The sequence below is a fragment of the Furipterus horrens genome, unplaced genomic scaffold, assembly GCF_987537825.1.
Source record: "Furipterus horrens unplaced genomic scaffold, mFurHor1.1.pri manual_scaffold_9, whole genome shotgun sequence".
Classification (NCBI taxonomy): domain Eukaryota; kingdom Metazoa; phylum Chordata; class Mammalia; order Chiroptera; family Furipteridae; genus Furipterus; species Furipterus horrens.
The window spans coordinates 80,599,073-80,623,686 of record NW_028327179.1 but is presented as its reverse complement, the minus strand read 5'-3'; the positions used below and the strand labels follow the sequence as shown (position 1 = coordinate 80,623,686).

At 54.2% G+C, this 24,614-nt stretch overlaps 2 long non-coding RNA genes across 2 annotated transcripts; one reads left to right on the top strand and one right to left on the bottom strand.

Moving 5' to 3' along the window:
* Positions 1 to 1,507: 1,507 nt before the first annotated feature.
* LOC150002039 (uncharacterized) lies at positions 1,508 to 24,068 on the top strand. Its single transcript, XR_016513115.1, has 3 exons — positions 1,508 to 1,669; positions 3,425 to 3,539; positions 23,204 to 24,068. It is a non-coding gene; the product is annotated as an uncharacterized LOC150002039 (long non-coding RNA).
* LOC150002040 (uncharacterized) lies at positions 8,393 to 9,546 on the bottom strand. The gene is made up of 2 exons (XR_016512961.1): positions 9,473 to 9,546; positions 8,393 to 9,145 (listed from the first exon to the last, which is right to left on the bottom strand). It is a non-coding gene; the product is annotated as an uncharacterized LOC150002040 (long non-coding RNA).
* Positions 24,069 to 24,614: the final 546 nt, after the last annotated feature.

Genomic DNA, 24,614 nt, shown 5'->3' with positions numbered 1-24,614 from the left:
TGTTTGTTATTAGGCACCGTGGCAGCACAGTGAGGACCCTGAGGGAGGCAGAAAGAGCGCTGGGCCTCGGAACTGCCTTGGCCTATGGGGCCAGTCCTCCCACAAGACAGTAAGATGTGCCTCATCAGAGACTGTTAACTAAGCCAAATCTCTCAGATGACAGTGGGGGAACTAAGGTGACAGGGGGTTCCCCCAAGGTCACCCATCCATTGAGGACAGAGCTGGCTCTACAAAGATGGGACAGGGGGCCCAGAGAAGGGTATCCAGGCCCGAGGCCCTGGTGCAGGGGGTCAGTTGAGCCCCCACCCCAGTCACATGAGAGATGCAGAAGTGGGGCAAGGGAGGGCCCCCTCCTTCTGGCTCGGCGCTGATGGAGGTTGGAGGCGCTGATGCAGGTTGGAGGGTTTCAGGCAGAGCCGATGCCCGTCTGCCAGGAATCATAGCTGTCTTTTGCTTTGCCTGGCCATTTGCTTTGCTTTGGCAGAGCTGCAGAGCTGACTGCTAGGTAGGCTTGCTGTTTTGTTTTAATAGATAATTAAGAGGAAAGGCTTGGGACACATTTTATGAGTGTCATCGTCCACTGTAAAACAGAGGACCCTGAAGTCCTTCCCCACTCTGTAGACCCTCTTTGAAACCTGAAGTTTATCCCTACCCTCGATCTATTTGGGAGAAGCCCAGATCCAGGGAAGGGCTGGCCTATGAATGAGACTTATGATGACCAGCCCCCTTCCCTTCACACCCCCAATCCTACTCTGATCATCAGTTTCAACACTTAGGGGAGAGGAGGAGGAATGCCATCTATCCCTGACAGGGCCCGTGTTTTGAGAGCTCCAAGAGCTGGGGAGACAGAAGGGAAAGACTGAACCCCATACTCAGGAAGACCCAGCCTCAGAAGGAGAGCTCTATGAATACGGACACCTGGGCAAGGCCTGAGTTGCTCGGGGAAGGCTTCCAGGAGGAGGTGCCACCTGCCCTCAGGCTTGAAGCACTATAGGAGGAAGAAGAGCACCCCAGGTGGGAAGGTGTGAAGCCGCACTATGAGTGTGCAGAGAAGAGTTAAGTGAAGCAGGAAGGCCAAGGCGGAGCTGAATCTGGTACACTAGGCAAGCAGAGCCACAGAAGATTTGTTTGTTTTTAGTTTCTATTAAAGTATTACCTCCAATCAGAAAAGTGTGCATATCTTAAGTGCAGTTTGACAAAGTGTCATGCAATGAGCACACTCACGTATCTATCACACAGATCAAGAAATAGAACATTCCAGGCCCCCTAGACCCCCTTATGTACTCCCTTCCAGTCTCTGCTACCCCCTCAAGGATAATGAGTATCCTGACTTCCGACAACCTACTATCAGTTATCCATTGCTGCCCCCAACCACCCCAAACCTTAGTGGCTTAAAACAAAGAACCAGTATATTCTATGTCTTACGATTCTGTGGTTTGCCTGGGCAGTCCTCTGGTTTCCCTTGGGCTCATGTGACCTGAAGGGCTGGCTAGACTGGAAGGTTGAAGAAGGCCTTAGTCACATCTGGCAGTTGGTGCTGGCTGTCGGCTGGGTGGCCTCAGTTCTCCTCTGCCCCTCCAGTAAGGTGGACCTGCTTCCTGCCGTGGCCAAGCAGCGTTCCAAGAGGGCCAAGGCCAGAAACAGCAGGACTTCTTGAGGCCTAGTCTCTGTAAGTCACAAAATGCCACTTTTATCAGATCCCATTGGTCAGAACAAGTCTTGAGGCCAGCCCCAATTCATGGGCGATGAATAGACTCCACTGCGTGAGTGTTTTTTGATCAACATTAGGTTTGTAAGATATATCTCTGTTGTTGGATAGAGTTGCAAATTGTTCATTCTTACTGCTGTGTGATATTCCATTGCATGCCATACATCATCAATTCATCTAATTCCATAGTTGATGGTTATTTGGAAAGGCTTCATTTTTTAGGCCCTGTGAATAGCCCCGCTGTGAACATACCGGCGCACCTGTTTGGTTGACCGCATACCCACCCATGTTTCTGTGGCGGTGGAAGTGCTGGGTCACCGAAAGACCGCAGGGTAGGAGATACTTCCAAACTTCCCCAAGGTGGTGAGTGGTGTGCACCCCACCAGCAGTGTTTGAAAGGTCCAAGAGGACTTCTTGGAGGGGAGTGAGGTTGTCAGTGGGGGTTTTAGAAAAGTCCCCAGGCTGAAGATGGGCGGAGGGATATCTCTAACCTTGGCGCCCCCTGTAATGTCCCCTCTTGGCCCTCCCTAGCCTCCTTTCTTCAGGCTGGGGGAAGTAAGGCCATCGGAGCAGATGGCCCTATTCTCAGTGTGAGCTCTCCTGTGGACTTTATCCTACCCCAGGGCCCTCCCACTGCCTTCTCTCTTTTACCCAGAAGCTGCCTTCCATGGTTGGCCTGATCTGCCAACAGGCAGGGAAGCTAGGTGCCTACAGGAGCTGACACATGAGGACACAGGAGCTGGAGGATTGCCATAGCAGCCTGTATCCATGACAGCTCTGGGCAGTGGGCAAAGCCAGGAGACTTGGGTTCTACTTCCAACCTTGCCGCTCTCTTGCTGCAGGATCATGGGAGGAAACTTTTCCCCTCTCAGGGCTTCAGTTTCCTCGTTTGTAGAATGACAGACAAGAGTATCCACTTCACCAAGTCTCCTTCCTCTCACTAACGTGACCCCGTATTTCAGAATCTAATGGGAACTGGCACCAGGAGGCCCTTGGAAAGCTCACCAGGCTTCCTGATTTCCAGGCACGTGTCAGCCAACTTGGTTCAGCTTGCTCCCTGAGTGGCTTTGCTGCACCATTTACCAGTCACTCACTCACTCATTCATTCATTCGTCCATAACATCAAGCGGTTTCTATGGCCTTGCTGGCCTCAGAAGGTAGAGAGAGAAAGTAGGCTTCATTGCTGCTGTCCAGCAGCTTGCCCAGGGAGGGAGGGCACCAGCCTCTAGAAAGCTGGAGGAGATGTGATCAGCCAGGCCCCAAGCTGCTGGGGGATGAACAGGAAAGGAGGGGCAGGTCAGAGGGGGTTCCACAGAGGTGTCTGAGCAGTCTCAAACGCAAGGGGGGCTTTGAAAGACACAAGTGTGGGGACAGGGCTCTGGGCAGAGCCCCATCCCAGGGCTGAAGGCCTATGTGACTGGGCTCACTGCAGCATTGCACTGGGTTGTGCTGGCTTGGCTGCTGCTTGGGCTACAGGGTACACTGCTGGGCTGGTTCCGGGCTTTAGCACGAAGTTCTGTAGATGGGCCTCCACTTGGGGGCTTGGGGAGCAGCATCCAGTTTCTAGGGTGACTCCACTTCTGTGAGCCAGCTCGGCCTTCCAGGAGATGGCCAGAAGGGGCCTGTATGGGTGGGACCTAGAGGTCTTTGAAGGGGGCTGCGGGCCGCCCGCAGGGTCAGACTTAGAGCTCACTGTGCCCTCTCCTGTCTCCGCAGGACTTCGCTGTGCTTGGCCAAGTTGGACTGCTGAGCCCCTCCTCCTCACCCCTGCCTCCTTTTCTTGACACTTTCAGCAGCCTCAAGTCCTGACCTTTGGCAGAGGCCTTAGCAGGTAAGCATCATGCACTGGTCCCTCACATTGTGTGTCTGCTGGTGGGGGGCCCAGCTGGGCGGCTGGTGCCATTTCGGGGCCTGGAAATGCAGGAGCTAAACTGTCATCACCGAGGAATTAGAGGAAGGGTCTTATTTCTGTTTTCACTTCTTTCTTGGCCTCCTCCTCTCAGAGGGAGCCAGACAGTGGAGGGGAGTGTGCCTGGCTCGGACCTGGACATTTTGTTAGATTCTGTTGCCAACTCCCAGTGTAGCCTCAGGTAGCCCTCTCCCTCCGCAGCTGGGAGCCTCAGTTCTCTCCTCTCATGCGTGAGTATGCTAATCGTGACGTTCTCTAACATTCTGAGCATATAACGCTATGAAAGGTCCTGTGCTAGATACCGTATAGTTATTGACTTTTCCATCTTCGAAACAATCTTGTGAATTAGGTGCCGTTATCATCCCCACTGTATAGGCAGGAAAACTGAGGCTTGTGGTGGGGAAATGACTTACCCAAGGTCACACACCTGGCTGAGCCCCCATGGGGGTCGTCAATTCCAGGTCTGTGTGGCTCCAGTGCACCAGTCCCTAAGCCCTGGACTATTCTGTCCCTGGACTTTGCCTCTGCTGGCCTCTTCTGGGGGTAAGAATTGAGGTGATTGTGGGTGTCTTCAGAAGTTGTGGATCCTGACCCAACTCAAGGCAAAGGGAGGGCGCTTTTATGAAGTGACAGTGGCTACTGGTTGCCTGGATAAGGGTGTGGTGTGACATGAAGCAGGCCTGGCTTGGGGACCCTGAAGCGGTACCAGGGATCCTTCTAGAGAAGGGTTATGTTGGCTGGATGAGGCTCTCTCTCCCTCTGCCTCCCAAGTTCAGTTTCCCAAGCTTGCATTAAGCACTTGCTGCATGCCAGGCCTGATGTCAGGCCCTGGGGTGCAGGCCCTGGTGTCCCATTATGTGTTCTAGGAGAGAAGCAGGGAGATTACAACAGATGTGGAGGGGACAGTGTTCACAGGTCAGAGGGGGGCTCTCTGTGGGAGGTGACCCAAAAGTAAGTAGCATTGTGGAGAGACAGGACTGGGGATGGGTGGGAGAGCCTTGCAGGGTGGGGAATGAGGTTGGCCAGGTGATGGGAGGATTGTAAAGGGCCACAAGTGCCAGGCTGGGGAATTAAACCCTGGGGGCAGTGGGGAGCCGTGGAGGGTTCTAAGTTAGGTAGTGACCTACCGAAAGTGCCTGCATTGAAAAAGCCATTGGCAAGTCCCCAGCTGGAAGCAGGGAGACTAGTGGAACTGTCCCAAGTTCCCAGTGAGAGGTCAGAGGCCTCAGCTAGGGCCAGAGAAATTGTCATGGATAAGGAATGAGAATCACAAGAGACCAAGGCAGGAAAGTTGGCAGGATTTGCAATTGGCTAGTTTCGGGGCAGTGTGGGGACAGGAGGAATGGGATAAATGCTTGAGTTGTGAGTGAGTGTGAAAGCCTAAAATCCAGGAAGGCTTCTTGGAGGAGGTGGGCCAGGTTGTAGTCCAGAACATCTCTGAGAGGACTGAGATTTTCATGAGGAAGAGGATGATATGGATGGCCTAGTTATACATGGGCATGATGTTCTCATCTAGAAGTACAGACACACGTACAAGTCCCAAGGCTTCGCCAAACCCACAGTCATACCTGTGTCTGTGAATACATGTACACAGCATACTTAAGCACACAGACACATGTGTGCTTGTAAACCTGTCTGTGCATGCTAAGAGTAAACCGATGTGCATGCACACACACACACACACACATGAGCGGTCATGTGTGCAAAAAGATACTCCCTCGTGTGCATATAGACACAGACATCACTCAGGCATGTTACAAACATTCACATTTGCACACAGATAGATTTGCATGCACATACAGGCTTACACACGTTCGTTAATTTATTTTTGATGCTTCCCACAGATATACAGGCACAAGTTCTCATAATACGTGGCCTGCCTACACACACAGGGACATGCTCACGTGCACACACAAGGAGTGATGTGTTCCAAGGAGAAGCAACTGTTCAGGGGTCGCTGGCTTCTCACCTGCAAAAGCTTCCAGCAGCTCTCGTGGTCTCTGGGCAGCTCTGAGCCAAGGTTGAGCCTTGCCTCTGTGTGTATGTCAGGGAGGGTGTTTGAGAGGCAGCTGTGTGACCGTGGACAAGCTCTTGCCCTTTCCAGGCCTCAGTTTCCTCATCTGAAAACAGGAACAGTCGCCACCTGCCCCCACCTCCTGGACAGGGTGGAGGTGAGGGCTAGTAACCACCAATGTGTAGTGCCAAGAAAAGTTCCTGGGCTCTTCAGGGCTTTAACAGATTGGAACCATTATTTTTACAAGAAGAACGAAAGTGGGTTATGGGTGGGGTGGGGGCAGTCTCCGTGTTGCTGGGGGAATGTCCACGGATTCCTGCTCCTCATCCCCTGGGGACTCCATCCAAGCTCCCTGGAGCCTGGGCACCCTCAGAGTCTTGAGCACGGCCAGTTGGTGGTGTCTGTGTCATACCGACGTTATCTGCACTTTCCCCGTTGGTTGCTGGCGAGTTGGGGTCTGTGGCACCAGTTTTGTTACACCAACTGCACCAGAGTCCCTGCGTGGGGACTGGCACATTACCTACATGAGCTCACTAAAGACCCCCGAGAACCCTGAGAGGGAGGCCTCCCCAGACAATTTCCAGATGAGGAAACTGAGGCACGGGGACGGTTGGTAAGGTCCTCAGGCATGTCAGCTCACTCATGTTGGAGCTGAGCTCCTGTCCAGGTCATTGGAAACCTAACTTTGTGCTCCTTTCTCCACTGGGATTCCTTCAGGGATAGGTCATTTCAGGCCCACTTTCTAGGGGAGGAAACAGAGGCTCTTAGTGGGTGGGCCTCACAGCTGGGATGGGCAGCGGTGCCCCAGATTCAAGACTTCCTCTTCCCTTCTCTCTCTCTTCCCCGTAGGGCCCCTCCATGTTGGAGGGTGTTCCCAAGAGTGCTCCTTGGCTTACCTGGGTTTTAGCCCGACCCAGAATTCACAGGCAGGAGTGTCCTTTTTTGTTTTTTCCTTCATAAAAAGGTGGGTTGTTCTCCGGGACCCACTAACTAGGCAAGATCTAGTAACTTCTTCTCTGAAACCCATTTGTTAAATGTCCTTTGTGTGGTCTTTTGGAAACATGGGCAGCAGGAATCTTTGGGGTAAGCAGTGCAAATTATGTAGCCGGTTAAGATGCTAGGAGCTTCCGATGGCCACTGTTGCGGGTAGGGGGAAGGGCCAGGGAATGAACTTTCACTTCTCTGGGATTTCACCGGAGGCAGGCCCTCCTCTTGGTCCTTCTTTTCCGTCTACGTCAACCTAGCAGATGTCTCCTCACCTTCCTGTGCCCAACTCACCTGTCACCTCCTGGACATCCTTCCCAGAGGGGCTGCACTTCCACCCTAACTGAAGCCCCAGTGACTGTGGAAGACTGGCTTTTCTCCTGGTAAAGAGCTCCAGCGACTGGCCCAGGAGAGGTCCCAGAGGTGCCTGGGGTGCAGAAGAGGGCCTGGTGGAACCAGAAGCCTGGCCGCCTGGAGTAGATAAGCCCCCAGCCCACTCCTCCCTGCAGATGACTTGGCTCGCATTCCCCAGCCAGGCGGACAGGAGTCAAACGTATGTGGTTCCAAAACTCGGGCGAATCTCACGTCAGGCAGAGGTGAGAGGGCCCCAGCAAAGCCTGGACACAGTGAAAGGGTATCTCGTTGAGGGCACTGACGTGACTCAGGGTATCGACTCTGCGCCCTGGCTTTGTGGTTTCTTCCCACCTCTGCCACTCCTTTCTTTGTGACTTCAGAATAGTGGCTTAACTTCTCTGTGCCTCATTTCCTCATCTGTAAAGTAGGGACAATAGGACCTACCTCACTAAGAGATGAGGAATTCAGCGAAGTATGCCATATAAATCCTCACACAGAGCCTGAAACATGGTTAGTGCTCCATGTGAATGGATTGATGGTGGGCCAGCAGGCAAAGGTGAGTGATAAAGCTGGCTCCAAAGGCTGTGGCCCCACAGGGGAGTGACATGGTTGGATTGCCATTTTAAAAAGGGTGTAGGGGACAGCAGGGATTGGGATTAGGCTGGATTTGGGTTTCATCTGAGGCCATCCCAAACAACTGGTGATTAGAGCTCCGTGGGCAGGACATGAGGTGAAGGCCACACTCTCTGGCCAGCCCGGCCAGCCCCTGGTTGGTGGCTTCATGCTGCCAACATGTGCCATCAGCTGTCAGTCAGCAGACTTCCAGGGATACACGGGCACAAGGTACGTTTGGGGCTGGCTACAAAGACCTTGAATGTCAAGCCCAGCTCACAGCCTGGCTCTGGCTATGCAGAGCTGGGATTCCAGGGTTCCCATGCGGCATGCCTGTCAGTCTTCAGCACCAGCTGAGAATGCACATCCCGTTCTCCCTGCCTGGAATTTGTTGCTTATAGCCCCTCCATCCCCAGGCTTTGCCGCCTGCCCTGACCTTGAAACCCCTACCCCAGCCTGGAACTGAAAATAGTCTACAGCCCACCACCGGTCATTCCTGCCCGAGGTAGAACGCTGCCTGGGTGAGCAGGATGGGGCTGCTGTCCTAGCAGGCCCTCTGAGCAGGACTTTCTTTCAAGCTGTAGTTCTGCTACAGACCTGCCTTATGACCTTGGACAAGTCACTGCCCCTCTTTGAACAGTTGTTCATTGGTCAAAGGGTTGGGACAGGTTAGGGGTCACAAACTACAATGATCTCAAGGGCCCCACCAACTCAGAAGCTTGGGAGGGCGTATCCCCACTGTGCAGATGAGGAAACTCAAAGCACAGAGAGGTTAAGAAATGTATGCAGGGTCACAGAGCTATTGGTGCAGTTGGAATTCAGCCTAATTTTATCTGACACCATTATAAATACGGGTTTTCCCCACTACATCGAAGTGTCTGTGGCAAGCACTTTAGTACCTACCAGAGTTTGCTGGGCGATCCATTCACTTCCTCAGCCAGAATTTGTTATGCTAGGCATCTGGCAGTAAATCTGCATTTGAGGGCCTGGGTGAGCAAAGCCCCAGGCTCACGCAAAGGTCACAGAGTCTCCAGTGTAGAACATGTTAGGTGGATGCCATCAGTAGGTGAAAGGGAGGAGCCGGGAGGATCAGCTCTTCCCTGATGCTGGAGGATGCAGGCAGGGGAGACTGCCTGGAGGAGGGGGCTAGATCCCCACACAGTAGAGTGGAGGTGTAGGGTCTTCTTGGGGTCTCTGTACAAGTTGGTGGGGTGGATCAAGAGTCTAGCTGGAGAGAAAGATTTGTTCAGCCACAGCTGGACGCGGGTGCTGAAGTAGCTCCCGAGGGCCTCAGAGGCTGTGCTTCAGAGTTTTACCTTGATCCTGCAGAGAGTGGAGAGCCCAAATGGGCTCTGCAGCAGCAACAGCTCCTCTGTGAAGGCTGGGAGGAGAGAGCTGGCCTCCCCTCACCTCTTCAGCACCATGGCTCTTCTGGAGTCTGTTGTGGACCAGGGGATGGAGCTCTCTATCAGAAGAAAAGCCAGCCTTCCACAATGCTGAGATGTGAAGTTACCTAGGGTGGAGTTCAGGTGCCACCTTCTGTTGCCACCGTTTGTGCCCCTGCCTGGGTTGGAAGGGAGACATGGATGAATCTGTTCAGTGATGTGATTGAGACAGAAAGGCCCAGAATCCAGCTCAGGGACACAGAGTATCATCATGGCAGGTGTAGGAGGAGAGCAGGCCAGGCAGGGGGAATCCTTCCCATGGTGGGGGGCAGGTCTGGGTCCCTCCCCTGGGTCTCCCGAGGTCCAAGGGGATCCTCGCCGATGTATGTGATCACCTGTGTAGGTGTGCAGGGCTGCATATGCACTCCAGGCTACCAAAGTGTCTTTCCCAGGACAGGCTGGGATTGGTAAACTACACCTCGAAGGGTTCTGCCAGTGTTACTCACCTCCGGGTGCTTGCTTCTCCCTCCTGCTGGTGCTTGCTCACCAGGCACTCAGTGAGCGCTGGAGTCTGAGGACAGCCACGCCCATACCCTATGTCCCTGGCTCCAAAGCCCCAGTGAAGTTGCAGGGAGGGAGCAGACACCGGGTGGAGCTACAAGGGCGGCATCTTTATTTGAATGACAGCATCCTGGCCACTTTTAGGAGGAATGGTCTTTAGAAATTATCTGGCCCAACCCCTCCTGGTAAAGATGGGGAAACTGAAGCTCAGAGATAGGAGGATACACCCCAGTGCCTCCCAGTGTGGCGCTCCAGGATTTCAGCTGAGCTCACTGCTACTGAAACTACTTTGGATGCATGACAGGTGTAGCTGCTGGCAGGGTGCAAGACTTGCAGCGGTAGTGACCTAGCCTTGGGACATGATGTTTGCGAAAAGGGAGGAATGACCCCAGAGGGGCACCCGCGACCTCAGAGAGTATGGCCAGGGAAGCTCTGGGAGTCTTTGGAGATCCGCCCAGAACCGGGACTGAGAACTGCGTAGGGCAAGGCAGGCTCAGACCTGGCTCTGTTTGTCCTGGTTTGTATTCCGCCTGCTATAATCACCACCTCCTGCTGAGCCTACTGCCATTAGGGCTTCTCTTCCCATCTGTTTACCCAGAGAGCTGAGTGAGGCCACGGCAGAGAGAATGCTCCAGAGTCAGGGCCCGCTTTGAATGCTGACAAGATGCAAGGGGACGAAGAAGGAAAGCAGACTTGGGAAACCAGGGGCGATCCACATTCATTCAACCTTTGGTACCAGGGACAAGTGTGTGGATGCTCCGAGTGACTAGAGGGCAGGGAGGGCTTCCTGGAGGAGTTGGAGCTTCAGCTGACCCTGAAGAATGAACGTGACTTTGAACTGAAACACATTCCAACAAGCAAAGGGACCTTCAGGGCCAAGGCCCAGAGGCAGGCATGCCTGGGGCAGATCAGTGGGGGCTGAGGCTGGACAGTGAAGGAATGAGGCTGGAGATGCCCCCTAGAGGCCAAATGGCAGAAGGAGGAAGTATATACTTTGCTTCTGACTTGCTGAAAGTGCCGGAGTTGATCCCTGCCCTACTTCCCTGTTTCAGTTTCCCTTGGATCTCCCTGGAGCTTCAGGCACCGGGCAGCCACAGCAGAGCAGTGCCTCAGTGGAAAGTCTGCCTTTGGGGAGAGTGTGGGGCAGCTGCCAGGATTCTAGGTTTTTCTCCTCCCCCAGGAGTCAGGCAGCTGGCTCAGGACACCACTGCTAGACCCAGGGCTTCTCTCTGGCTGGGGAGGGGTAACCGCAAACTCATTGGTGTGCCAGCAGTCTCACCAACAAGGGTGGAGGGATTTTAGGCCCCCGGGGCAGACCCACCTATGGGCTAAGGATCCAGTTTCGAGGGGACTTCAGAGCTGAGAGTTTGGGGTAGGCTTCCCCTCTCCGTCCTGCTTCTAGGGAAGGACGTGGCTGGACTCAGAGACTAATCGAGAGGAGGCGTCCCTTTGAGCCCTGTGATCTGCTGTGGGCCCTGTGGGTGCCAAGTACCCCTGGGCATGTAGCCCCCCGCTTGGCTCTGGGCTCAGCCCAGATTGTATTTGCTGAGCCTCCCTCCACTAACCCGTGGCAGCCTCTCCATCACTTGCTCCTTTCAGGAAGCCACAAGCTCTTGGATTTCCAGTATCTAGGATTGCGCAAATTCTCCCAGCAGCCAGCTCAGGCCCTGTCTGCTCCAGGCTGGCCCAGGAGACACTCGGGACGCCCAGGATCCTTTTTTGAACAACACTGCAACCTCCCCCACAGCACGAAGGGCAAGCTGCACACATGCAGAGCTTCTTTGTGACTCCAGCTCCTGTCACGACCGTCATATCAGTGGCTTAGCAGGGGCCCACTTTTCAGAGAAGGAAACTAGAGTCAGAGAAGGGAGATAGGAGACTTGGCCAGGTTCACACAGCCAAGCCAGGACTCAAGCCCAGGATTCCAAGCTGCCGGTCAAGCTCCTTTTGAAACTGAGCCAGTGTTTCTTGTCCGGGGCCCCCAGACAGGTGGGGCCAGGGTTTGGGAAGAGGAGGTGGGGGAAGAGAATGCAAGGGGTCGAGGACCTGGAGGGCAGATGGCCAAATCACTGTCTCTTCTCCTCAGCTCCAACTACCTTAATTAGCTGGGTCCGCCAGTGGCACTGACAGTTACCTGGTGTGGAGGAAGGCCTCCTCGCTCTTGAATCAAGGTGCTAAAAATAACTGGGCCCAGCTTCCTGGGGCCCCTGCCCAGCCAGCGCCAGCCCGCCTGCCTCAGCGACCTTTCTCCTGGATGCTGGAAGCTGATTACTTTGTGAATGTGCAATTCCTGTGCTGAGGACTTCCCAGAGGTTGGGACAGCTATGGCATTGCATGCTCAACTCCTGAAACTGGAGAAGGGTCCCTGCACGGCTTGCCAGCTCCCGAGGTATGGGGTAATGGGCTCCTGTCTGAACACTGGCACCCACCCACTTTTCTCCCTGGGTGCAGCACCTGCCAGGCTGGCCATCCTATCCCTGGGCACTTGGGCCCCTCCCTTGAGCTGCCGGAGTTTCTCTGGGGCTACCTGGACTCTTAAGTGGACAGGGGACTGTGCTCCTCATCCTCAGAGCTACCTAGTGCTCACCTTGAGTCCAGTACCAGGCCCAACACAGATGTAAAGCCGTGGCTCATGCCCTCACACTGCGTGTTCACCTGTCACAGCCAAGGGGAACCCAGACTTTAGAGCTGGATAGGTTGAGATCTAGCTGTGCGATCTTAGCCTCTATATTCTAATCTTTGAGATGAGCAGCACAACTGACCTTGTGGTGTTATTGCAGGAATTACATGAGGTCATGTGCAGGAAGTGCCAGGTCCTGAGAGCCGGGCCCATGGGGCAGTAGGAGGCATGAGCATCTCTGGGGGGGGGCTTTCCTTTCTCTTGCTGTATAAATAGACCCTAAAAGCCTAATACATTTGGTGGGTGTATTTGGACTAGGAGGGGGAGGTCTGCCCAGAGAGGCCTGCAACCCCTGCCCCACTGTGTTTGTCCAGTTCCTGCCCTGGGCAGTGTGACCGGAATCCTGTCAACATTGGCCTACATGCCCCCGGCTGTGGGGTTATTAGCCCAGTGGAAGTGAAAGTTGTTTTCTGGACTTGCCCACTCTGAGAACCAGGGCCAGAGTCTCAGGCCTTCCACACCTCAGTTTCCCCATCTGAAAGTGAGGATAATAATGACCCCTGACCCAAAAGCATTGTGAGATTAAATTAGGTGCGTGCATGCAGTACTTAGAATGGGCCTGGCGCGGGGTGAGCGCTCGGGGTGTGTGTAGCAGTAACAGCAGCAGTTGGTGGCAGCAACAGCCACCGCCTGCCGATTGCTGAATGATTAGTATCAGATGCTGTGTCAGATGCTAAGCACTTGACATACATTGTTTAATCTTTATGGCAACCATACACAAGGTCCTCCTATAAGCTCTGTGTTCCAGATGAGGGAACTGAGGCACAGAGAAGTCACACACAGTCTGAAAGTGGTAGAACTAAAACCAGATCTCAGAGTCAGCCCTGCCAGGGTGACCAGCCATTCAGGCTTGCCTGGGACTGTCCGGTTTTAGCGGTGAAAGTTCCACATCGCAGAATCCTCTCGGTTCCAAGCCCACCAGGACAGTTGACGTGCTCCGCTCCTTAGCCCGCTGGACACCGTGACCCCTCCTTGGCTCCGGAGCTGGCTGCTGCACTCTGGACTGGGCCCCCTCCCACATCCTATGGGTTCCTCTTCCAGCCCCATCACCTTTGCTCAGCCTCTCTTCTCTTCTCCTTCCCCTCTGCCAGCTCGAGGGGCATGGGTCATGCCCGGTGGGTCCCAGGCTGCCCCTCACCAGCCCTCAGTCTCCTCATTTGCTCTGAGGGCTTTGGCACCTCTGCTCCCTGCTTTCTAGAGACACTCTGGAAAACTTCCTTAAAAGAGGGAAGGCAGAGTGAGCCCCGCCCCCAGCCCTGGCTCAGGCAGCCTGGGGAGATTGCACTGGCCCTTCCGGTGCATCCGTGCATGGATGGAAAGCAATGCTGACAAAGGGAAAAGGTCAGCAGAGGGACAGAAGGACTTAGTGGCGGCCTGCTAGCCAGCAGTGTCCTCCCCCAGGTCAGCACTTCCTAGGGGGAGGGGCCCAGTGTTCCTTGGGGCCCTGCTCAATTCATATTGACTCAGGCAACCGCTGGCTCAGTGAAGCAGCTGGGTAGGTGCCTGAGTCGAGCTTGAGGCCTCTGTCTCCCTCACCACCACATCTGGCAGTTGTTGGCTGGACGCCTTTAAGCATCTCTGGCTCTGTGTCCCGCTTAGCACCCACACCCTCTGCTGGCATTTAGGTCTTACCATCTTCTTGCCTCTCCATGACTAAGCCCTTCCCAGCCCTCCACTACCCTCCCTGGCTTCCCCACTGTCATCAGGAATAAAGTCTGAATTCTGTGGCTGGTGTTAATGCGTGCCTGAGTTCAGTGGGGCAGCCCAAAGCTGCCGGTCCTGCCCCAGAACTCGGGTCTGCTGTCCCTACCCCCACACAAGGGCTGGCTTCTCCTGGCCCTTGCTCCCTGCCTGGGCGTCTCTTCCCTCCAGGCATGCCTTTCCAGGACCTACCCCATCACTTTTCTCCACAGGCGCCCCTACCTGGGGGCAGGAGAGGTGGGGGTCGGGATGGAAGAGGTGGTGTGTGAGGTAGCCGTGTATCCTGAGTGCCCACCCAGCTCTGCCCCATGTGCCATTCTCACCTAGGCTTCAGCGCTGTGCTCACTGTGGCCAGGATGCCAGCTGGATGCACTGACCACTCTACGCCATTCCTCAGACTTGTCCTTGAACTGTCCGGTACATCTCAATACCAGCTCCTGGAGGGGAAGGCAGGAGCTGTCTGTCTCCCCAGCTTACAGGGAGGCCAAGCCCCCACGAGGGCAGGATTTTCAGTGGTTAGAGCACAAACTCTGGGATCTGACCCTAGCTTCATCACTTACTAGCTGTGTGACCTCAGACAGTCACTTAAGCCCTCTGAGCCTCAGTGGTATCATTTGCGAAGTGTGGGTAATAACAGTTCACTCTTCACAGGATGGTGAGATTCAATGAAGTGACACGTGTTTAGTGTTCCCAGGGTCCTGGAACATTTTGAGGATCGATGAAGTCAGCTCTCATCATCACCATCATCATCAGGGAGGCTGGTACCATATCCAAAAAATGAGGACCCTCTCCTCCACATGGGCACCTTCTGGCTATTCGGACCCTCCACTTCTGCCCCTCTGTGTCCCCTCTCTGTCCCTTGTCCTTTCCCAGCACTCCTCTCCCATATTTCTGAAATCCCCAGGAAGGCCAGCCCTCCCTTGCCTCTGGTTGTCACCTACCTTATCCACCCTGTTCCCATGGAATGCCTGTGGAGCTGGGGCTGGGATTTATCGTTTCCCCCATGACCTCTCACAGGTCCCTAGAGAACAGTAGGTGCCTAATGTGTTTGTTGGGTTGAAACAATGTTCACTGAGCCAAAGTCGCTTCCAAGAACAGCACAGCAATGACTAGCCAGGCCTGTGGGCCCATCTGAAGGCTGTTGAGGGACATTTTGAAACCAGACCTGAGCCACCTTGCGCCGGGGTCACAGCACGCGCCCACCCCGGCCTCCTGGAGTAAGAGGTTTGGGGGAGGTGCATGAGGCTGGGAAGGGCAGAGGGCAGCACTGGGGTTGGGCCTCCCTGTCCTTTGAGCTGTTGCTCCCTCTTCTGTTTGACCCAGTCCTTTCCCCACCCCCACAGTTCTCTGTTAAATTGTGTTATTATATTTAAACCAATCAATCCCACTGCAGAGCTTTTCCTGTCCTAATGATGAGTTTTCAGCCCAAATGCCATTGATTTTTCACAGCCCTGAAAACCAGTTGATGAACAGCACCAGGGTTGTCTTTGGAGAGGTACTTAGAGCATTTCTGCAGGGCCCCTTTTACCAGCCACCCACTGCCCCATCACCACCCATCCCCCACCCTCACCCCACATGTCACCACCGCCTGCAGGGGGGCTGAGGCTGCCTGACAAAGGGAGACCCGCAGTGCCCGCCAGCGGTGGGGTGTCATCGCAAGAGGCCCCGCCCCTTGTGCTGGCGAAACAATCATAGTGGAGATTTTTATTGATTCTGGCCTAAGGCAGGAGCACAACTTACAGAACAGAGCAGTGGTGCTTGTCTTCCTTACAAGTTCAGAGCACATCCTGAGCGTGACAGACGCTCTCATTTCTAGACCTTGATGGGGCTGCCTGTCACACTGTTCTTTTAAAGGGGCGGTTCAGAAGGTTAGAGCCTTCCACACTGGGGAGTGGGAAAAAGTTCCCTTTGTGAAATCCTTGCAGCCTCCGGGATCAAAGGCAAGACTAGCTAAACCACTAGGCAGTGCTTTGCCTTTCAGATCACTCACTGTGAGGAGCAAGGCCTTGTTTGACCTTTCTAATGACCCCAGGGCTTGGGTGGGCAGGCGTTTTTGTTCCCACTTTAGAGATGGGCAGCCTGAGTCAAGGGCTCAGAAGAGCTGCTGGTGCTGAGACCAGACGCTCTCCAGGCCCGGGGTGCAGCCTTTGTGTTCCTGTCTGTCTGACAGGGAAGGAAGCTCCTCTTACTACCAACCAGCCTCTTTGCTCCCCTTGACCCACCCCTGAGCTTTGTCTGCTAAGCCCAGATGGTCACGTGGAAAGACCTAGGTGGTCATCACGTAGGGGTCTTGACTCACTGCCTGCAGCACACCACACAGCCTGGGAAGGAGGCTGGAGTGAGGCAGGAGGGCTGGGCAGGGGCTATGGCAAACTGCAGAGTGCCTGCCTCACCTGAACCCCTAAAAGTCACAGAGGTTGTAATAACCCATGTCCTTAAAACTATACGGGCTGGGGACAGGACTGTGGGCTGAATTTGCCCCTGCCTCTCAGGAATTCTCATTCAAGCCTTTGTTTTGGAGACAAGAATGTGTGGCCTGGAGCTGGGAGTGGCTCTTCAAGGTCACAGCACTTGGCAATGATAGAACTGGGGTTTGAGCCGGAAAGGGGGGGCAGGGAGGGGTCAACCAGGCACTGCTGCCTCCCTTGCCCCCAGGCTTGGTGAAGCTTCCCCAGCAGTCAGAGTCAGGAGCAGGGCAGGGCAGGGCAGGGGGCTCTGCTCTAGGGGAGATAGGCCCCTCACTCAAGAGACCCAAGAGTGTCCCAGTGAGCCCCCTCTTCCCTTTACCCTCGGAGCCGTTACCCTGCCTCCCTTCCCCACAGACAAACCTCCTGTCCCTCCTAATCAGGTTAGCCCCCTGCTCCACTCCTGAAGCTCTGCTGAGCTGCACCAGCTGCCTCTAACGGCCTGTCCACCAGGCCCTTTCCCTGGTTCTGGGGCCGGGGGAGGGGAAGCTAAGAAAAGAGCTGTGGGTGGGAAGGGTGCCCCATTCCCTCAGTTTAGACCTTTCCACGGCTTCTAGGATCAAGTCCAAACCCTAACCCTCGCATCCAGGACCCATTGAAATGAGACCCTGCTCATTTCTCCAGCCTCCACACCCCAGAGGCTCTCATTCCTGCAGTCTCAGGATGCTACTTGCCACCTGCCTGCCTTTGCACAGGCAGGTCCTTTTGCTGCTTCCACCTCAGAAAACTTCTACACATCCTTCAAAACCCAACTCTTGGGCCGCCTCCTCTCAGGACTCCTGCCCCTATACTTGCACTAGGGGCTCCACTGGTCTGGAACTTAACCATTAATCCCACTGTTTGGGTGCGCTCTTCCTAGACCTGGTTCCCTTTGAGTGCCCAGAGGAAAGGGAGAATATTCTAGAAGAATATGCCTCCGAGTGCAGCATAGAGAAGTGCTCAGTGAAGAAACAGGGCCAGCAGAGAAGAGAGGAATGGGGACCAGGAGAGGGAAAGAGAAAGACAGGAGTGCTTGGAACAGCGGCTCCAGCCCCTCTGCACCACTCCAGCCTACTTCCTGCCGGGGAGGCCATTCTCAGCGACACAAGCGGGGCCTGAAATAGACACGTGGGGGCCTTGGTGGTGCAGTGTCACAGCCCAGCGCTAAGCAACCCCCTGACTTATTGGCCACTGAAGATCCCTCTCTTCCCAGGGCCCTGCCCCTGCAGTCCAGACCCCGCCCCCAGCACTGCCCAGGCCTCGCCCCTCTGTTCCTGCTAACTTTGTTTTATAAATAAACTATATAAATAGGCTCCTCTGATTCCTCGGAGTACTGCAGCGTTTAAGGACTCGGGCACTGCTGCAGGCATAATTGTACTGCCGAATCCATCATCTGCCTAATTACCATTCATTTTGCGTTGATTTCTGCTAATTAAAGAGAGAGAAACTCCTAACAACTTTTGCATAAATACTGTATTTGTTCTGTGTTAAGATGGGATGCTAATTTGCTGGTGATTGGCTGATTATCTAATTTTATAGCTGTCACACAGGATGGTCCTGTCTCCCCTTCTCGCCTTCAGATGCTGCTCAAGGCCCCCAATCAGGTGTCGGAGGGAAGGGTCAAGGGAGGTCCCCCTGGGTTGTTAGAGGGTCTTTCTGAGACTCAGGGGTCACCAGGAGCACTGCATGTCACCGAGGTTTGGAGGACTGCAGTCTGACTGACAGATATGGGAGGAACCTTTGGCTCATTCACTGTTTTTGTACAGATGTAGAGAAACTGAGGCTCAGAGATATCCAGCATCCCCCCACCCCACCCTCCAGTAAGACAGTGGAAGAGACAGACCCCCAACCCATGCGTCTGGGCTACTCCTCCAGTGCTGGTTCTCAATGTACGGAGCTGTGGTCAGGGGGAATGTTCGGGGTAACGGCAAGAGAAATATCTGGACCAAATCCCAGCCCAAGTGAAGGAAAGAGGTAGCCCAGTCTAAGCCCTTGGCAAAAACCAAACCCTCTTGGACCCTTCTAGGAACCGGAGTCTCCTCCCATTTTCCCATCCAGCCCAGGGCTCTGCTTCCACAGCCCCCTGACCCCATTCACCAAGCCTCGCTCCCGCAGCTTAGGCCAGCTTCCCCAGGACCAGCCTGCGCCCAGCCCCGGGCCTTGTGCACTGTGGACTGTGAGGACATGCACAAGGATGTGAACTCCAGATCTTAATAGGATGGATTTTCATCTGAATTGGAAAAAATATGTAATCAATACCTCACATCTGCAATTTTGCAGACGATATTGCTTTGGTTAAGTAAAAAGAAAGTGATTGGTTCAAAGTGATTTAAATAACAATGTGTAAATAATTTAGATGGAACACAGGATGTGGCTTACAGTATCTAGTAACTGAAGTTGGGGACACACTTAGGGAAGGTCAGAGAACATCAGGTCAGGAGACCAGGCGTCGGCAGCAGGGACCTGAGGGCAGGATTGGCCAGTCCCTGGCCTGGCCTGTAGGTCACCACTGCACCATCCCATAGCCAGGCCAACAGTGCCCCTGGGTCATGCCCTTCTCTCCCCAGCCCTGCAATCAGTAGGAATTAGCCCACCACAAGGGAATCATTTGCCTTCAGAAACCATTTCAATGGGTCTGTGTTTTAGGGAATCCAGGAGGTCAGACTGTTCCATCTCACCCCACGTGATGCGGTGCAGATGAGTGACTTCACGGCCACTCCTGGGCTGGCCCAGCTCCCCAGGCATTGGTGGTCGAGACCCTGGCTGACCCTTTTCTCTGTGTCTTCCTGAACAGTCTGAAAACAGCCAGTTCCAGATGTAGAGGGAAAATGGCTTTGACTAGGCCAGGTGTCACCTAGACAGCCAGAGAGATCAGAGGCTAGGGTTCTGGGCCTGGCTGCACTTTCTGGAACTTCAGACTCCTTCTCTGTAAATGGGAGACTGTCATGCAACCCTGGAAGGAGTCTAAGGGCCTTGTGCAAAGCGCCCCTCAGAGAAGCGCTCAATGCAGCTGGTGGTGAACTGATAACCCGCCCAGGGCCCCCCTCGGCCACCCACCCGCCGCCACCGTGTCTGTGCGAGGTGACCCCACTGCCGCCAGAGATCTCCCGCTCATTCGCCCTTTTATCGCCCTTTTATCGCCCTGCACACAATCGGGGGAAGCCTGGAAGGCCGCGGGGGCTGGGCAGATGGAAAACAAAGAGAGAAAACAAAGGCGCTGTTCCGAGGAGGCCAAAAGGCAGGGTGCCTCCTCCCTCCGAGGTCTGGCCAGCCTGGCCCACCAGCACCCGGCCTTGGTCACCCCCAGGCTGCTGGTGACCTGCCCCGCCCCTACAGAGGCCAGCCTCAGACCTCACATGGTGTCACCACTTGCTGGGTGACCCTTGACAAGTCACCTCTCCAAACCACCCTTTTCTTATCTGTAAAATGAGAATTGGACAGCAAGCTGCATGAGCTTCAGCAAGCCCCTCCCCCTCCCCCCACCTGGGGTCCCTTTTGGGTTGGCCCAGTTGATGCCTATTTCTGCCCGTAGAGAGCACCCCAGCATGCCCTGTGCAGAGTAAGGCAAGCAGAAGGCCGTATACTATCGGGATCTTGGTGCCAGTGTGTAAGCATTCGTGTGGAATGGAGGAGTGGTTTAACCAGAACAGGGCTTACCTGCGTGTCTGCCCTTGGTGGCTGCTGCTGTTGGAGCCTCCAAGGGAGGGAAAGCTCTCCTGGGCCCTCCAGAGCAGTAGCAAGGAGCAATGGCTGAGCCCCCAACGGCACCAAGGCCAGGCTACCTGGGTTCATAGCCTAGCTGTGTGACCTTGGGCTGCTTTCTTAACCTTTCTGTGTCTGTATTTTCATCTGTTCAAATGGGTATAGTACCTACCTGATAGGTTGTGGTTAGATTAAATGAGCTGATTCACGTAAAGTGCTGCAGACGGTACCAGATAAAGATCCATTAATGTTAGGTACTATTCTTGTCATCAGTTTTAAAACTCTTATTGATTAGAGGTGGACGTATTGGGGCACCCATGGAGCTTCAGCCTCCAAGTCCCTCCCCTGCACTGTGCCAGTGAAGGTGGGAATTTCTCTGGCAGCTGTAGAGGGTTCTAGGTGGGAGGGCACCAGGTTGCTATGAGGTACATCTCTGTAAGCATTTCTGGTAACAGTTTAAAGGGGCCTGGATTGCTAAGGCTCTGGGAATTTGTTGTCATTTATTTTCTCATTCTAAATATGTGTTTGTAATTTTATGGATAGTTCTACAGAGGACCTCCAAAGTAGTGTAAGCTTCGGGCCCTGCCCACCTGGACCACCCCTTGCTTATTTTCTGTTACCATTAGTGCATTTGTAGGCTGGCTCTTTCCTGCCTGCTTTTTGCCCCAGCAGAAGGAGGGCCTGGGCCTCGGGGCTGGAGGGACCTAACTTCTCTCCCTGTAGACAGCCATGTTATGTGCAGGCCTGCCTCTGAGCACCCCCATACTGCAGTCCACACCCCACAGCGCAAGTCGAGGAACCTCGGAGGAGGGCAGGCAAGGAGAGTGGGACTCTCAGAGGAGATCTCCTGAAGGAGACCCAAGGTGTGTGGGGGGTCCCTGTCCCTGCACTGTGAGCTAGAGCTCTGTCCCCCTCCTCCTGCCCACTGCCCTAACCTGTGTGTGCCCCAGTGGGCAGGCACAGGGGGCCGTTGGGGCCGTGGGAAGCAGGCTGCTGAGTTGCAACTGTTGCCCCTGAGGCTGTCACCAGGGTGGCTGGCTGTGCGCCAAGCCCTGGGTTTGGTGCCGGGTGGAGGCCCAGGATGGCCCTTGCCCTCAGAGCTCTCGAGGTAGCTGGAAGCACAGCATTCGCACCTGGAAGGGTGAGGAGTGGGTAGGGGGTTGTGGTGTTGGCCTCTCGGCCTCAAAACTCAGAGAGAGGAGTCAAGAGAGCCCCGAGATCGTGAGGGCTGGGCACTTGGGAAGGCGGGGGGCCCTTGTCTGGGGAGGCTCCTAGAGGAGTGGGTGCCTTGGGCCCTGGCAGCAGGCCTCTTGCCCTGGGCTCTGACGGGGACATTTATAACCCACAGCTGTGCCGTCCTGGGCCCAATTGACTGTGGTAAAGGGATCTGGCTTCAGGAAGTCTGCTCCTGAGGCCACTCCCCACCCCGACCCCACACTCTCCTTCACCTCCTGATCCCCACATCCTGTTCTCAGCAGGAGGGGCAAGCAGCCCGGGTACTCAGCCAGGGGCCCAGTCGGGGTCTACAACCTGTGGGCAGAGTTGGAGAGGTCAGAGAAGCCAAGGAAGGCCCAAGACTTTCGAGGCGGGCCTCTGGGGATCACCAGGATCTACCCCCCAAGGCACACCCAGCAAGACCCAGGCACACAGAGAGCCAGAGGCCACTCGAGAGCCCTCAGGAGCTGAGGACCAAGAGCTCAGATTGTGGAGCCCCGGGATGTGTCCTATGCTTCCAAATCTAACTAGAGGGGATTATACTTCTAGCCCCTGCTGACCAACTACAGCCTGGCAAGGGGCAGAGGGGCACCGGAAGCCTCAGAGAACACTGGGGAGAGGTGCCATCTTAGACCCCAGGCCTCGGCATGGCCTGCAGCCCTGCCTGGCACACCCCATCCTGGAACCAAATTCTTCACAAGGCCGTGCCCATTTGCCCAGATCCTCGCAGCAAAGTTCATGCTGGGGAAAAGAATGGTCTTGCCCAGGGTTGGCAAGAAAGGACCGTATTAAAAACCTCCAGTACGCCATGACTCTGACCCCCTGGGCTCCCTTGGCCTTATTTGCTAACCAGTTCTTGGGTCCTGTCAACCAACTGCCCCTCCCCATGACTCTCTCTCTCCTTCTATACAAGAAAACGGTCGATAAACAATAGTGAGCTTGCCAGAGCTCTGCCTTCATAACTCTGGTAACCTGTGAAAAGATTCTAAAATTAGTACCTGAATGAACATATATTTTTGTTTCCTTAGTTAAATTTTTATTAAGGTAGATTAGAAATATATAGCCAGCATATCAAACCTATTATTTCATGGACATGACTGCTTTGGACAAGACCAGATTTCTTGGAGCTAAAAAAAAAAAAAAAAAAAAAAAGGTGAGTTGACATAAAGATAAATATTAAGTCATCATACAGATAGGACTCAGCTAGAACTCAGCTAGGACCAAGAGTCATGAAGAGCACAGGAGAGGCCTAAAGTCTGACGAAAACCAAATAAGTAATGACGGGCTCTTCTCTACTTTAAACTGTTTCTGGGTCTCCTCTGTCAGTTGTCAGCAAAAAGTCTATCCGTGCATGCAGGAAGAGACGAGGGGGGAATGCAAGCTGGTTTTGCCAAGGAGGTGTGCACATACATAAAATGGCTCCAAGTGTTGGTCAGAGGTCTGGTGAGCAATTCATAATGAGGAAAGAATTCAGGCAGAGGTCAAAGAGTGGCTTTGGAAGTGGCTGCCATTCATGAGCGATAATTCCCAGGAGCCAAGCATGGCCCAGAGAGGAGAACATGGCCAGGGGCTCACAGGCCCAGCTAAAAATACCCGGACAACTTCTCCTTGTCCCCCTGCCTGGGGGCTGCACAGGAAGGCCATGGCTTTCTGCTTTTCTCACCAGGAAGAGAAAGACAACACAAAGCCCCTGAGCCCCAGAAGAAACAAAACTTAGACATATTTTTAAAAATTTTAAGAGTCCTTCTAGGAGGAGTCGGCTTGCTTGTTGAAGTACTGCAAACTGCAGTAAATCCGGCATCCCAGGGAGTGCTTAAGTGGCCCAAGAGGCCAGCAAGGTTAGCCGAGCAGTGGGGGACAGGTTTGGGAGACAGTGGACTGCTGTCTGCGTCCCGGCCGCTCACACATGTCTGTCTCTCTCCCTGTGTACCCAGGACAAGGAAGACGCCGTTGGCATCAGACTGATGCTGGGAGGGGTGTGGAAAGAGCCGTGGTCCATCTGTCGGCTGCCAGTCCTAGGAAGGTAACACCAGACCCCCGACAGCCTGATGCCCAGGCCACACTGCCTTCTTCCCCTGAGATCTGGCCAGGGACGAAGGTGTCAGTCTGTCCTCCAAACCCTTCCTGACCCAGGCTGCAGGGCTTCTCTGTAATTCCATGTGTGCGGCTAGCACGGAATGCTTCTGTGCTTCAGTTTGTCCATCTCTAAAATGGGTCCCCCCAGTTCTCAAAGATTCTGTGAATCGGTTTGGCCTAATTTTTATTTGGAGTTAAGTCTTATTAGCAGCCTGGCCCGGGTTGAACTCTGGGGGCACAGCCAGGGATCCTCACCCTTGTGAGTATAGCATGAAGGCCACCAGGTCAGCAGGACCAGTCAGGGCTTGGGAAGAGAGGACTTTCTAGAGCAGCCTTGGCTGGAGAGGTGTCTCACTGGAGATGTGGCTGAGGCAGTTTTTGAAACTCCAAAGTGATTTCCCTGGCAGCTCTGCGTAAGAATTATTATCCATATTTTTCGATCACACGACCAAGGCTCGGGGACGTTAATGGGCTCGCCAGGGGTCTACAGCAAGCTCTGGCCACATCAGAGCAGCTCGGCTGTCTCCCATCTGCCATATCAGCTCTCTATGCTTTCACTACACTACACTGGGCTGGCCCATCCTCCACCTATTGATCCCAAGCAGCCACTGGTCTTTATTTTCTGCCTGTGGTGGACCTGTCCATCCACTCATCATTTATCCACTCACCTACCCATCTAGCCATCTGTCCAACCCTCCCATTCAGTCACTCTTCCATTTACTCACTCATTCATTCATCTCCTCATCTACCCATCCGCCCATTCTTCCAACCATCCATTTACTCACAGATTCACACATCAAACACTCACTGCTCTTAACACCAGGCCAGGCCTACCCTAAGGGCTGGATTTTAAAGAGGGATCAGACCCAGCTCTGCCCTGAAAAGGTGCAATCTGCGATGGAGGGGGACACAGGATTCCAGAGCCAGACCCAGTTCCATGACTTCAGTGCTCAAGGCTTGTGTAAGTGTCTGTGCCTGCACAGGGAAGGGGCCATGTGCTGGCTTTGCAGGCAGGCATTCAGGGAAGACTTCCCAGGGGAAGTGGCATTGTTCATTTATTCATGCCCCAAATGTTTACTGAGAAAGTCTCCTTGCTGGGAACTGCTGGATGTTTTGGAGACACGGCAGGAAGTGAAACTGACAAAATTCCCTTTCCTCATGGCATGGACAATAAATACCCCAAATAGGATATTTGTCAAGTGATGCTAACTTTTAAGAAGGGAAGTTAGGCAAGTAAAGTAACAAGTCTACAGTGTGGACCAAAGTGTT